General features: G+C 37.0%; 1 protein-coding gene and 1 long non-coding RNA gene across 5 annotated transcripts in view; one reads left to right on the top strand and one right to left on the bottom strand.

Annotated features, from left to right (window-relative positions):
* Positions 1-16,644, top strand: part of dpr1 (defective proboscis extension response 1) — a 454,795-nt gene that overhangs the window by 167,402 nt on the left and 270,749 nt on the right. The window lies entirely within an intron of this gene.
* LOC138186780 (uncharacterized) lies at positions 7,704-11,146 on the bottom strand. Of its 2 annotated transcripts, XR_011174993.1 has the most exons (4): positions 10,944-11,146; positions 10,642-10,840; positions 9,461-10,527; positions 7,704-9,379 (listed from the first exon to the last, which is right to left on the bottom strand). It is a non-coding gene; the product is annotated as an uncharacterized LOC138186780 (long non-coding RNA). The 2 variants fall into 2 exon arrangements; XR_011174992.1 differs by having other exon boundaries at positions 10,642-11,146.

Raw genomic sequence — 16,644 nt, 5'->3', positions numbered from 1 at the left:
AGTGTTGTCAAACCTATCGAATGAGCGATCGAACAACTAGATTTGGCACGTTTACGTGCACGCATTGTAGCAAACATTGGATCAAAGCTATTGCTACGTTGGCCACTCTCTCTCTTTCCCTCTGCCTCTCTCCCTCTCTCTATCCGATCGTCCTTGGTTCATCCTACCAAAACGTGTGTACCAACAGGAGGGTAGCCAATTGCGTTACACGCTGCGAAAGCTATCGTTACAATGCTCAAAGTCGTCTTTACGTTCCGTTACGTGACTCGGACACCGGCGATAACGGCAAATCCTGGAATTCAGAGTAATCCAGAAGCCATTCTCCCTTTGCTAACTACTCTGTTTGCCCGGATCGCCTATATAAAGACGTTCATCGAAGATTGATTGTCTGGGTTCGATCGAAATATTGGCCTACCGCCGCTGATTTCTGTCTGTCTTCTGATTACTCGGTTAACTGACTAATGAAATAACCATGGTCAAAGTAAACGTCGTTCGAGTACATATTAATCACCGTGATTTATTACCCTAATCTTTACGAGAGAGAAGATATTCAACGTTCTGGAATGATTGTAAATACATGGATCCTAAATGAAATCTGATACAGTTACTCGCATTAATATTCGAAACACTATGTATTCGATGCTTCGTATAACAGGACTTGATTTAAACATCGTGTTGCTTATTCCACGAAAATACAAATGATTTCTTGTAGCTTGACGTAAACAATTTCTTTCTAACAATAACGTTTAATCGCACAATGAATTTTTAACCAAACAAGAGATTGTTGAAGAGGCATTGTGAAACATTTGTTTCTTAAATTCGATACGATCTTCTTCTGTACATTTTCTAACGACACGAAACTCTTCTATGATAAGTGTTCAAACAGTTTCCACTGTACATGAATAAACATAATTATTACTCTTATTTGATTTCAATTTATATAATGTTAATGGAATTAAACATTCGTAAAGACCAGAAATTAGTAAAAATGCACTTAACAGGTTCTTCTCTTGCAGTCTTCGAATACTATTAGAATCACACGTATCAGAGGACCTGGCTAGATGAGTTCTAACAACAGAGTTAATAAACTGCTGCTGACATTCTCTGAATGCAGTCTGAAAATCAAGGTTCATAGGTTTCCTTTCACGGGAACTTTTACGATCGTATGTTACTTCCTTCAAAAGCAATGGAAGTTTCTTCGCCGTCAAAGGTTCTCTGCAAAAGTACAAACCATAGTTACACGAGTCCTTCGATGTATCGAAAACCGCACAGTGCATTCGCACTCCGTAAATCGAACTGAGGTTTCACGTGGAACGGGTATGGTAAATTCCTTTGCAGAACTCACCGCCCGTATTCGTGCATTTTCACGCAATTTTCCGCGAGCAAAACAGGATGCGAAACTGTTCAAAATCTCTCGGAAACGTTTTAACTTTGCATCGATGTGGAGTACATTTTAGTAAAACAGAAAAAAAATAAAAAAGCAAAATAAATATACAAGTTTACCAAGCAGACGTTTATAGATTGAAATATTTTATAGATTGAAACAGAAATATTTTATCTCGTCTGAAAGTACTTTAACGAAAATACGTGTTATTTGGTTATGGTTTGTTGAAATATTCCAACTTCAAATTTAATATAAATAGTTATCTTAATTTTTTAAATTCTATTATGTTTCCAATAATCATATTCTATCTAACATAAAATAATTATTCTTCTATCAAACAATCCTCGTTTAACTCAGAAAACATATGAAACATCAAGAGAAAGTATTCGACCATTAAATTAGGAACGAAGGAAGATACAAACCAATCAAACTAGAGGAAAAACTGACAAAAAGACTTAATTAATATCTCGTGTCGTCTAAGATGAAATTAATAATCGAAGAATCACTGAGAAATTAAAGTGTTCGACGACTTTAACAAGTACTCGTTATCAATTTCCAGCTGTTCCAAAAGTATGCTCGGGTCTCGTTACGATCGAAAGTCAGCGAACTGTTGACGAGAATTTTGCACGTGAACTGGAACATATTAATTCTATATGTGCGTTTGCGAATTCGGAACCGAACGTCGGAGTTCTGTTGATAGAAACGGAAACTAAGCAAATTATGGACGTTCGATAATACGAGTTAGAGTCGAATAACGATAGAATGAGGAACGTTAGTCATCGGTATGAACGGATTGTTGTGAGTGTCGCAACTTTTAACAGAGAGCAGTGAGCAGCGCGTGATATCTGCTCTGGACCGTAATGAGTTTAATGCAAAAGTTTCGAAGTTGTCGTTCGTTTCCATTTGGCTGGAACTTTCTTTAAACTCTCTCCGTCTGACCTCCATTCCGCGGAACAAGATCTTTACGAATCGAGATTGAAGTCTCTGCAATCGTTTTTCGACTCAAGCTGACGGGATATGACGTGGCGAAACGTCATAGGTTAAACTTTTAATACTCGAAACCGTTTACATCCAAACTCATCCGTCCGGTTGCCGAAACTTTTTAATTTCACCGAAGGAAGCTGTGTATGAAAATTTAACAAGCATCAAACGACGCGTTTATCCCACAGGCGGGCAAGAAAAATTTCCAGCTTGATGGAATACATTCGATCTTCTTAAAAACGCGATACCTTTAGGATAAAACGTTAAAGCTTAACGTTCCTTAGGCGATACATGTTATATCTTCAAACGTTGGAACTTTCTTTGGCATTTGGTACAACTAGGTTCAGCCTGTTAACGAATAAGTTTCAAACGTTTTTAAAAATTTACTAAAAGGGAGCTTGCGTAAGGAGTTACATCATAAAATTGTATCGAAGGGATACAATATACGTATTTGATATATGATAAAACATTTCGAATCGTTATCTCATACGAATACAAATTCCGAGCAAAGAGAGAGCTCTTTCGTGCTGAAACTTTTTGTACAGAGATATCAACGCGTGATCCTTTTACTGGTACATTCTACGCTCCAGCCACCTATGTTCGAACAGAAGACAAAAACCTACTTCGACGTTACATCTATCTCTCCATCTCTGACAATTTATGTCAGAGAAGTTTTTCCCACTTTATTCACAAGGTACTATAAGCTTGCAAGTATCCGTCTCGCCTCCCTCCGACACTTCGTACGAAGCTGCCATCGGATCGTCACTGACCAGCGCTCGTTTCACCGTACCACCTCGACTCCGCTCTTTTGTAAGACACTGACTTTTAACATTGAATCGCGGCGAGTTAGTCTCCTCTAAAATCCCCGATAAATTTCCAGCGAGGGAAGAAACAGAATTTTATGAAACTCTGGAGAATCGTTCCAGCAAAAACGACAAGCTGATAAAGGTAGAGGAGGCGAGCTGAAAGAGGAACTCTCCGTCGGCAACTCTCAAGAATTAACTATCACAAGTTACCATCGGTCTGTTCGATATCTACCAGCAGCGAAATGCTTCGGGAAGCAGCACATCCCGGCTAGACGGCCCAGAATTCCAAGAAGTCGTCGATCTATGCGACCCATCCGGACGCTGCCGTCATTGACGGGACCGAGCACCGTAAGAAGTGGTGAAAGTTTCCGCAGAAAGTCCGATTTATCGCGCTAATTGAAAGCCGACTCTTAATTTAACTTGGCCGACAGTTTCTGCCGGATATCTGGCGGACTTTCGTTCGGCTGACCTGACAAGATTCCCAAGACTTTTCTTTCAGAGGCCTGGGTTATCTGAGCACCCCAAATGAAAACATAACAGTTTCGAGGCCAGGCTAGCAGAAAACGAAATGATCGAATAGCAACGGCTGTGAAAGAGCCGCAGTAACGCAGTTAATTGCGCTCAGTTGACCGCGAGGATTTTCCGCGGAGCTGTAGGCTTTATCGCGTCCCCGTAGCGCGCCAATTCCCCAAAAACCTGAACATCGGTTCGTTCTACCTTCGGTTGCTCGATAATCTAGAGAATCTAATTTCGAAATTGCCGCTTGTAACAGTCTTGGTGACAGTTCGCATCATTGGATAGCTCGTACAACGTTTCGCAAAATTTACACTCGCGAGAAACAATGCGACAAAATAGTTGGCCAGCTTCCGCTCCATGCTTCCATGAAATTTGTTCACACGTTACGTCTAATTAAGATCGTACGTCGCGTTTTCTATTCTATCATCAATACTTGATGATACTGTTTGCATTTTGTCTTAACACCCGGCGAGTAACATATTTAAGGAATATGTGCACTTTAGAGGAGTTTGCGAAAGGCAACAAGTCTTTGAAGCGAAGATAATGAAAAAAAATGGAGAAATTTAATATAGGTAAACGCATCTTGAATACCATCTTCTCTTTCAAAAAATAAGGTAATTAGAATTTCAATGATTTTTACATGTAGAGTGTCTTTTCCATAAAAATGTGGCAATAACAATTTCCTTATCGCGACTAAATTTAACGCGACTTAACAAATGGCTCGGTCGATTCTTCTCTGACAATGAACGAAAAAGAGATTGCCGCGCCAATTTATAGAGACAGCAAGGGAATCGTATTCGGTTGAAATGCTTTCAGCAACAGTTGATAAGACGTCCTGAAGTGACTGTGATAATTCTTGACGGAACGCTCTCGGCTGTTCCTTACCTTCTCTGTAGAATGTTCATCTTTGAAAACCGACCGCGTTATATAAACCCGAAGGATTAAGTCTAATTCCTTAAGAAGCAGCTTTATCATTGACACACAGATATTGCTTTGGCAACGAAGTTAAACATTGCTTTGGAAAACCTTCTCATTACCGCAGATATCTACAGAAAGTTGTCTGTTTTCATCGTCATGCCATAGAAATTAGGAAACTTTGTAACATTTTCGACGGTCATTTAATACCGACACTGATATTTCAACCGTAGCAGTTTCTACGTTTCAGTAGGTAGATCGTTTACTTGTGATGGTAACGCATGAAGATAAATCGTTCAGAGTACATGATTTTCGCATAGTGCGAGGAAACGATTTTAATCAGCTTTCGATTGGTAAAAGGAAAAGTCCTTTGAAATGCAAAAATTCTTGGTTGTAGAAAAATCCTGCGGACCTAGTGATACCTATCATCCGATATTTTTCTCAATTTTAAAGAAATTCTGTTTGTATTTTTAGCAGAACTTACCGATCAATCTAATAAAGACCAATGTTTTACTATTTTCTGCAGTATATGCATCTAAATTTATAGAATTACCGTTTTATAACAATTTTAAGTCGCGTAGCGGCACAGGAGTCAAAGAACGACGCGACCTCGCGTACTAACTATCCTCTACAGTCGAGTGTCGAGCTTCTGGCACTTTTTCAGAGAATTTTTTCCAATTTTACTGGGATATTTCTCAGCTACTTCGGTAGAATTAATCGATATAGCATCTTTATCCATTCTTTCACGAGACAGATGATTTCATGCAACAGCGGAAACCACTCTAGAAAGATGACATAAAAACGGCTTCTGCGAGCCACGGCGACGGGGGCGTGAGGTTTCTAAATTTTCCTAGCGGAAGGTTATGTACAAAGCAGTATGGAACATACTGAAATCGTTATATCGACAAATCGAATGCGAAATAAAATTTTAGGTGAGTTGACAGATATTTCCCGCGCGGTCATCAAACTGCTGGAACCATAATGCAGCAGCCATAAAAATTCTCAAGCTCGGAAGTTTACAACACGAGCTTCGTCTCTGTAATCTTCTTATCTATAATAAAACATTTTTAAAACATGAAAGGAAGGATGCAAGGTTATTAAAGTATTACGCGACCACTGTCGAAATTTTTACAGCTAGAATTAAAAAATTATAAAAAGTAATTTAATAATTATATATATATATATATATCAAATAATGAATTAAAATAGTTAAAAATTATAAAAATCATTGGAACACTGAATTCTAATTCGACTAGTCTTCGATCTTTCTACGTGAAAGGTGTCTTCTCGTTTCCTGTTCGATCGGAATATTCCATAGTTTCAACGGAAAATCGAGAAGTAATTCTTTTTGTAATCAAGAATTCGTAATTATTACGTGGAAACCGAGTACGGAGTAGGTGGAGTACGGCTATACTCGTTTGATCGTCATAATTATAGGAATGTTAGCGTGGAATCTTAGTATATACAGCGTTCGCAAAATGGTCGGAAAGCAAAGTTATCGTCACCACGACGCACAAACTTGCCATTATGACGCGATGAGTCGGCGATAATCGTTACCGTCCAAGTTAAGCGCTCTACATCGAGATTGAGTCTAGCCGGGGTGACATTTAACCGACCGCGTTTAACTTAATGGAGCTTTGCTCGGAACTACAAATTATCCGACTTAATCGAATGAACGGAAAAAGTTATTTGTTTCAGAGATCGAGGGAAAATGCAATTTTCTGCATTTCAGAACACTATATCTACGATAGTTGCGTTATCGTTCTATTCTTTTCTTCAAAAGATTAATATTTTTTATATAAATTACTTTTCTATCCCGTTCTTTGGTAATATCGGTCTTTCATCATTTTTATTTGAAAGAGATGCATTTTCCACGAAAATATCATACCTCGAAAAACTTCCGTAGTGTAAAAATAGTTTATTAATTTCTCCGTACAATGTCTCTGCAACAATATCAAATTTTGTAGTAATACTTATTCTCAGGGGAGTTGCTATTATTATGGATATGAATGGATAGAACTTTGTAATGCATTTTAAAAGAAACGTACGGTAGTTTCTGCAAAGAAATGTTTATAAAATTTATGCTCCTTTGATGTGTCAAAGGAACTTTTATTTGAAACATTTATTACTGCGACGAATAATATGTATAACTTTTTAGACACTGACCAATTTTCACACAAGTATTTGGAGCGAGGATACTCGTGTATTTATGTCAAGTATAAATATATAAGAATTGAAAAAGAGTGAAAATACAGAGATATATAATACATCGAAAGTAAAATACATAGTCATACTTTTATTCAAGTTTCTGTTTTTCTTCATTATCTACAAAGATATAAACTCGCATACATACTATATATACGTTATGCATCATAATTTCAAAATTAAGTTTTAGAAGAAAAGGAAAACAATGGAATCGATATTCGATCAAAATATTGCACTGATAATTACCTATTCTGACATAAATTCAACAAATAAGATTCACGCCCGCTACAATGACTTAGCGTTCTCCTCAAATGTTCTAATTTTTTACCGTCGGCTCGTTTCATATTTTTAACCGACTCACAGAAGGTACGGTGCATATGCAAATGATTAGAAACGAGGCAATTTAAATGTGCAATGAGATGCATCACAGAGCGAAAAAACTATTTTCGTTTCGCGTTAGTTGTACCGACTCCCAGCTACCAAAAAGCCACCGGATGCCTCGAGCAAAGAACGTTCCATTCGGAAATCCGCTTTTGCAGACCTCCCGAGGCTCTTTCTATGTTCACTTTTCTCTTTTTCCACCGGTTCAGAAGAGCAACCTGACTCGTGTGCTCACCGATAAACGGAATATAATTTCTTGTTTTATTTGCCTTTATCGCTGTTCATATTCCTTGGACCGGGAAATTATTGGAGAAGCCGATAATAAGTGCGATATTGGCGCTGAATCACCTCCAATTGCTTGTCGCAAAAATTTAATGACAATTTATATTGAACGTACAGATAACGGCTATTTTCGTTCAGAAAATTCAGCTGTATCGAATTTGCAATTTTATAGTAAAATGAATTTAATTTTTAATCAAAAACACCTATCCGCTTGCTTTCAGCAGTTTGTAAAATAAGCGGAAAGGATCATTCTACTAATCATGTGCGAGTTTTATGTTAAACTCTACTTTAACGAACGCTCCTCTCCACGGCTGACCATTCACGAGTCATACTACTGCGCGGCAACGAAGCACACTTCAGCGCGAAAAGTGTGATCGTACATCAAAGAACTTCAAGTGAAGTTCATCAACGCTGTCAATACCAACAAATTGTGAAATGTATCGAGGATGTTCAATGCTGTTTCCTCTCCTCTAATCACATTGTAAAGTTCCAAAAATAAAGAACCTTTAATCTTCAGGACCGACGGTATAATTGAATCGAACATACTATACTAAATTTAATTGAAGAAAAAAAAATGGAAGTTTATCGCTTTTGAGAATAAATGATATCGCTAATTATATTGATTATGCTGTGAATTACATTGATAAATATCAGAAATAACGAGAATCTAGATAATAACAACTCAAGCAGACAATACTGAACATAACGTATTGTTTCCTAATTACATAAACATGTAACCGAAATCGGATAGAATGACCACCTTCGAAATCTATAAATACCCTTGGTAGAGCCAGATAAACTAGGTTTTGCATAATTAGCGAGCCGTCAGATTATTTTCATTACAAATGAAATAATTCTATAATGAGTTCGCGGAATATTACTAAATTATCATTTTTAAAATCTTACCTACACATATGCCGATCGTAAAATAATGATCAATTCTGAATGTAAGTATCCAGGTCGGCGAACATCGGCCCTTGTTATCTAAACAGGAAAATTGTTAACAAGGAATAAAATCAGCGTAACCTGCTGTCTATAATAAATTATCTGTGCAACGTTTTATTGCGTTTGGTTATTAAATACCATTCAGTCTCGAATTTCCCAGTCAGTTTCACAATACGAAGCGAACAGAAATACGAGACAAACGTTCAAACTTCGTTTCAACGAAACAAAACTACGAGCGGCGGGAGGAGAGTAGTCCTGTAGAAAATAGGCGAAAAAGAGATCGGTGAGATCGGTAACGTGTGTATTTCACGTCGATTGTCCGGCGACTTTGTATCGTTCGCCAAGTGACGATCGAAATTTTCAGGCAGCTTAATCGAATCAACGCGACGTTCCCAGCGATCGGCAATCCGATTTTCCTCGGCATTTGTCGGTCCCAACGTTCGCAGGGGCAATTTTCCATGGCGGAGAACTATGTCCACTTTCCGAAGACAGAACAGAGAAAGGAAGCAGAAGGCTTGCAGCACGGCATGTTCACGTTTTACGGTCACGGGCCGTGGTAATTGTTTTTTTATTGACCGTCGAACCTCTCGCCAAGTTGAATGCTGGCACGTCGTTTCGTGTAAAAGCGCTCAATGGAAACTCACTTGCTGACTAACCGTCTGACTGACTCGCTAACTGACTGACGACGTCATCCTGTGGACAGTCGGCCACGCGGTACGTTGATCTCGCTAACGCAGCCGCAAATTAGCTGTGAAAACTGGCCACTTTGATGTCGAATCGACAGTTCCGTTGCGGTTTACCTTTTACAGACTCGCGTAATTTCTTTTGACAGCATGGCGTAGTCGCTCGTTTCCACGCGAATGATTCTTTTCCACTACTCTCTGCGACAACTCGCGAGGATCAGGGGAAATATCTGATTGAACGAGTGTTTTGTTAACCGTTTTGTTAAGTCGTTTGAATACGGCTGTTATCAATGGGTAATATTTAGATTTTAATTGAGTTTCAAATCTAAGAAATCTTGTTAACGATTCTATTTTATAATTACCTTGTTATACGGATAATTACAGTTTGCTGCAATTGTGAGACTTCATTAAACCTACAGAATGTATTCTTCTCCTTTATTAGATACACGATAAAAGTGAATATTGTAACAAACAAGGCATTTTCATTTCTTTCATCTTGTTGTGCGTCAATTTCCCTTTATAAAGTAATCTCGTTAAATCGCTCTTAATTTTTAAACATAGAATTTTCACAAAATATCTTACTTACTAGCTCATAGGATCAAAATAGGACAACACTTTTTACGGGCGCTTTCTAATTTCCACTTAAAAATAAGAAATGCAGATGCGTTGGTGTAGTTACTTTGCGTGTGGCTACTATACAGGGTGTTCCGGTATTGATGGTACAACCTGGAGGAGGTGATTGTACACGAGAAAATAAGTCGATAATATGCAGTAAATTTTTAAATAAAAATCGACTTTGAATTTCCTCTGAGTACGCATGCACTTGACGTCACGGTTAAACGTATCACGATACAATCCATATGTTGTAGGTTTATGAGTAATAATGAAGCATATAATTTTGGGATTTACTTTATTAATGCAAAAATTGTTGAAAATGCTGGCCACCGTACTGCATACACAGGTGTGCTCTCCGAATTAAATGTTCGTGCACGCTTTTCTACGTATTTTCTGTTTTTAATTCTTCGAACTGCAAGATGATCCTCGCTTTTAATTGTGGGAGGCTTGTATTGTCTTCAGAATAAACTTTTGATTTAATATATATGTTTTTACATAAATGGACATAGTAAATAATGGTTTATATCGAGATCTGCTTAACCAGGACATAGTTAAATGCATGCGTACTCGGAGGAAATTCAAAGTCGATTTTCCCGAGAACAAAGCCTCAAATCACAAAAATTTATTGCATTTTTTCTCAATCACCCAGTTCAGGTTGCACCATCGATACTGTATAATGATCAAAGACGCAACCATAAATTAAAGCAAATGCACGAAAACGTGACAGCAAGGTAAAATATTAAATATTATAGCTGAACATAGGATAGAATCGATAAAAATGTCGTTCCACTTTTTTAATCATAGATGTATTTCTCTGGCAGATGAAACAAAAAAAGAGCTCGAGCTACGGTATGAGAGAATATATATATAATTAGAGATTACAGAATACGTAGTGACCGTAATTATCTCAAACAGGCAAACATCTCACCTGGGGTTTCTCCACAGCGAAGCGTAAAAATGAACGGGGAAAAAAGCTACCAATGACCTCGTTTCACTGGCCACTCGTATCAGCTTTTATCCCTTCACATGCGTTTATTTACATAGCTTATTTCGTTAAAGTTTTATCTGCTTGATGTCACTCCGTGTCCGGTTTTATTACGCCAGGAATTTTCATTGAACGCCATACTCTGGAACGGCAGAAGAGGAAAGTTGATTAACTAAAAGGATGTCGAGGTAATCCTGAAAGTCCGATGAAAGTAGACTTGTGGTCTATTAAATATCGTTAATTACGTTGCTCGATAAAATGATAGTCGCGATTTCAATCCACCGAACTGTCCCAAACCATCTTCATTTCTTTGGGGATTGTGTGACCATCAAACAGACATTTGTAATCGTTACAGATGTTAAAGGAGCATATAATATGAGACCCTTTAAAGTAAATTAAACATATTATTTACTATCGGTATATCATTCAGAAGTATCCAAACATTTTAGCCGATTTCAACCAATGTTAGTAAAATGTATAAATGAATGAAAAACTAATGATCGAAAGCAATACTTACCATCTTTCCATAGAATCGATAGATGATAAATTTTAATTATTTGCTTAAAAATTCACGGGTGGTATATTAAAATTCAAAATTCAATATTTTAAGAACGCAAAAAATATTATAATGGGGGATGTAATTGACGAGTATCGTCTCTTCATCGAATTACATAAAATATGTTAAAATTTAATGAAATTCGATTATCACCTCGCTGGTATAATTTCGTTACGATTATGTGTAATTCCGGATAAGTCATATTGCCACGCTAACGATCCGTAATGTGTTATTTCGTTAATGAACGGCGATCAGAACGAAAGGCAGGCGACAGTAAATGCATCGCGAATCGATCAAATCGATAATGAATTTCCGGCGCTCTGTCAGGTAATTAAAAATCACCCTTATGCATCTGGGTCGCGGCTCGAATAACTGAATTCCGATCGATTCATTGATTTTCTATTTTTCCCTCTCGTGACACAAGCAGTCAGAACACCGGGGTTTGACGAGTGTTTGGCTTAATCGAGATGAAGCGAAGGTATCCAGTCGATCGGCTCGGTAAATAAATCATTGCTCATTGCACGCAACGTCGGAACTGATTGGTTTGGCTAGTTTCCAGCGATAGTTGACATCGACGACGTTGATCTTCGCCGTGCATTCAGATTAGGGCAAGGCACTGATCGGATATCTAGATGATACCCTTCGATGAACATGCGGTATATGTTTGTTTTGAGTGTGTAGTTAACTTAACGACTCTGGAATTGCCCTATTACCAAGTAAATTTGTCCTCGTATCAATTTATTGAAACGCAAAACCAAAAGATACAAGAATTTTGAAGACGTTATGGCTTCTTTACGCAGTAAGTTAGCAATGCATAATGTGAAGTGTCTCGCCTAATTCTGCCATTCTCAATCCCTCTCTTGTTTGCTATGATACAAAAAAATGTTTCAGAGAAACGTTGTTGATTATAAACATACCGTGTGCTTTTCTCTATTTGATCTGGCGATGGTCTTGAAACGCTCAGTAAAGATGACATTAAGAGTTTCACATAGATACTATCAGACAAAGAATTTAAGACTACAAACTCGTGTCTTTCGCATTATTCGCTATCGAGATACAAACTTTTGAATTCGATAGAACAGTACAAGGTACATGTCGTCTACACACGGCTGCTCGGAACTGGCTGATTGTTTTGGAAGCATTAAAAAGCTGCAACCTTGTGTTTCGGCAATGCCATATCAGTAATAACGGAATGAAGATGTGTTGCCGACGCACCGAATTCTAAAGTTTATATTTTGATAATAGATAGTGCGAACATCACTTGTTTGTAGAGTTTTAAAAATGTGTGAATGTCAGCTACGAGAATATATAACAAACGATGGAGGTATCAGTTTAAAGATTTTAATGTCACCTTTACAGGACGTTTTAAGGTCATCGTAAGGTTAACTAGATGAAAGCACAGTATGTTCCCCTCGATATCATACAACTTCTGTCTGAAATGTCTTTCGCGTCATCACAAATAAGAGAATAATTAAGGGTGACACAGTCATGTGAGACACTCCGTATAAGCGAAATACTCTCTTTTGTATTAAACGCTATATTACATTTTGAAGATTTTTTCCCAAGTACATCTATATTTCGATTGTTGGGTGGATTGTTGGCCTCGCATTCGATTAACCTCGTATTTAATTAATTACACCAGTTTCACCGTCATCATCCATCATCACCGACTGTCGATAAAATAATCATTATTTATAGCAAATTTAAAATATAATATTAAATTTTAAAAATTTACTTGTTTGTTGCTAAAAATATAATGATTATATATTATCTTTTATTAATATTTATTCATATTTCAGTTAAGAAGGCCACGCAAAAATGTATAAATATTGATAATGAAATGTAAATTATGCTCGTTACGAATATCAGTGCATGCGTAGAGTATGCAAATTTGTCTCCTAGTATATGCGTGCTTATTAGTTCAAATTACAGCTGCAAGGAATATTGTTGGTACGACACGATCGACAAATAACTGATAATTTTCTGTATAAATAAAGTTAAATAAGACATTCATTTATTTATCTAATTAATAGATTTTTCAAGCGAACAACAGGTGAAAATCGTATTCTAACAATTTAAAAATTTTAGTACGCTACCAACTAATCATGAATTTGTCTCGTTATTCGACTTTAAGATTAAATACATGTATATATTATCATTACAAAGTTCAAAATTACTTTAACTTCGAGTGTTTTACGAACTCGCGTTTATTTTTGCGAAAACGAATTATTTATTATTAAACAATGGAATGTTAATTACTAAAAAATTAAATGCAGTATATTCTTGTCGAACAATTCACAGAATTTCTACGAAATTTTATAATGATTTATGCAATGAGAAAATGTGTTGCAGCTGCGATTGTTCATTGAGGTGTTTTAATTAGTTCAGCTTTTAATTAGCTTCTCTAGTTAGACGACATAATGATGGAATAAACGAGTATCTGGGCTTTTTTGTTAAAGAAGCTTGTTAAACTGCTCACGGATAATATTCTAATTACATTCTTGCATCAAATCATATGATAATATTTGAAATTTAATTTTCGAAATTAATGTATTCTGATTCAGCCTTATGCTGTGCATAATAGTGGAACGTTTTAATCTACATAAAATAATACTTATGAAGCTTAGAAATACATAAAATTATTGAATTGTTTACAACTATTGTTAAAATTGTAGAAAAATAACTAGGTTTTATCACACTCTTATAACTTTATAATTTTTCGTCAAATAGGATTTGTAATTGGTACTCGTAACATATGACTCGTAAAATTTTCCAAATAATACATTAGTTCAATTGAGAAAGCAAGAACAGGACGAAAAATACATAAATCTATTCGAATTTTCTCATAAATATTCACCACTTAAAACAGTGCATTGAAAAATAATACACACGTTCCTATTCATCGCTTAAACGAGAACAAAGCAAAGCATTTTCGCGAACGATTTACGGATGATTCGTTAGCCAACAAGCATCGCCAATGCGTGCTTCTTGACAATTTTAACAGAAATTTCGGTGGCAAGCAGGAACGAAGTGTGTGTACGTTGTATTCGTGAGTAATGAGAAGAACGAACCGGGGACAAGATTAGAACGATATCTTGGCAACTTAATCCTGGTAGCCACAATTTCCCCTTTAAGCTCGCCACTCCTCATCGGATAAAGTTCACGCAATTAACGGGCAGACACGGTTAAGAGGTCCTCGAACGTGCGGATGCACTTTTAGATCGCTTATTTCAAAGAAAAGAAATCGCCCTTGCGCCGTAATCGATCGGTTACTCTGTAACATCGACGATGTCACACGCTTCAGCTTTGATTTTAACGCTTATAGGTTATCATGGATGAAATTTCACCCCTTACGAATTTCATTTTAATATCATCGTTAGTATATTATACTTAGCATAGAAAAGTTTTATGTATGTACGAATTTATTTTTTATCCTGGTACTATTACTACTATTAATTTACAGAATATTATTGATATACGAGACATAATTATTTGCAAATCGCACCAAATTTACCAAATTGACCGCTGTGATCGCATTTTCAATGTAAGATTTATTGTTGCTCGCAGGATGTGGACTAGCAGGCTGATATATGGAATATATTTCATTTTATTAGTCAACCATGAAACGCAGTAATTAACATCATACTAAAGCCAATACAGCTATAACAGTAAATCATCTAATTAAACCACAAGGATGCATAGCACATTCACGATGTAAAATATCATGTGAAAGAGAATGAAAATCTTAAGAGAGAAACCTTAAGTAGGTATAATTTGTTACTGGAAATAAGGAGTAAACAAAATGATTGAAAACCGATTTGAAAATTTCGAAATGTTTGTGGATCACTTAACAGTTGAGTTGTCTAAGTATTGGCTATCGATTAACCGTGTTTACAATGGAATCTGAAATACGAGAATGGTTTTAGTTCTCTAAGGTCCTTTGAAAAAGAAGTACTGGATGCTCGTTGATATCTTCGAGTCTAGAACTTCCTTCCAACAAGCGAAAGCAAATGTCTCCCAACTTATATCCGTTATTATATTCGACGTTACTAACTGTGTGAGATGTTACGTTACTCTGATGTCGACGGAAACTTTAAAATTATCCAACTGAATTACGTAGCATAATTCTGTCCATGCGAATTTGACCACATTTGAAATTATTCAGATTTGACGTTATTTCACTTTTCCTCGTGTATTGATTACTTAAATAGTAACTATCCGGTTGAAGTATCGCCAAACGCAACGACAACCGACCTGAACTTCTATAGACGAAACTCCTTCTTGTTTCTTTGGAATCAGCCGACGCTTCCCTTCCAATTGTCACGAAAACAATACACAACAATAGAATAAAATATACCGGCGCATTCACAAAAGAAACGTCGATAAAAAGGTTCGTTCGCAACGGACGAAAGACGGACAATCGCGCAAGTTACGTTTAGGCCAATACATCAGGGTCACAAACACGAGAAAAACAGCGTCCAGTGATTCAATCGGTTGTTCTCCAATGACTAACGTCGACTGACGTCGAAACTTAGCTCCTGGAATGGAGCTGACCGTTCAACTGATTCCCGGATCCCGTTCCAGCCGGGAGACCTTACCGAGATTTTCAAGAGGAAAACGTGACAATCGTAGTATCATGCTTTTTTGTGGCACTTTGCTGGATATTCTTACGGATCATAGATCTTGTACGAACCCCGAAACATCTCTTTCTATGAAAATGAACCGGACTTCAGCTGTTTGTTAAACGATATTGAGATTCCATCTCGCTTTGTCTTTCTTGTCCTCTTCCTATCTATCGATCTCTATCTCTCCTTACTTTTTACGCTAACCCCCGTTTAATCACCTTCTGTCAAATATTTTATCAGCTCCCTCGACAAACATGTCTCGCGCGGTCTCGTATATTCCGCTAATCTGTCGTCCGATAAGTAATTCCCGTTGAAAACCTGGAATAAGAACGGGGAAAGAAGCTACTAAGTCTCTTTGCTTTCGAATGGAAGCGTAAAAACTCGCGAAAAGATAAGATAAACAGCTTCTGCTTGGCCGAATTGTGGGGATAAACAGAGAATGGCGTCGAGGGTAATTAACTTCGTCTTTAGAGCAAACGAGACCCGTAGCAAACCGAGAAAATAGCACAAGTTTCAGTGTTACGTAACAGAAAAGCTCGTAAAATACAAGGTACATTAGGTGTACTGTAAGTTGCGGTACAGTTGAAGAAGTGTGATTGATTATACACGAAGAGAAATGAAGCAAATCCCCGGAACCATGTATTTGCAATACGAAGTTTTGGGAATATTTGTATTTTGAAAGTTGTAGCATGTACGTTGAAATTACATGCATCTTTTAGAAAGCTTATCCAATGGGAAGTGGTAAAAATCTAGTATACCGAAGTC

Source organism: Bombus flavifrons, chromosome 14 (genome assembly GCF_040668555.2).
Source record: "Bombus flavifrons isolate JBK064 chromosome 14, iyBomFlav1_principal, whole genome shotgun sequence".
NCBI classification, from domain to species: domain Eukaryota; kingdom Metazoa; phylum Arthropoda; class Insecta; order Hymenoptera; family Apidae; genus Bombus; species Bombus flavifrons.
Note: the sequence above shows the minus strand (reverse complement) of the source record. Positions and strands in the feature narration are given on the sequence as shown.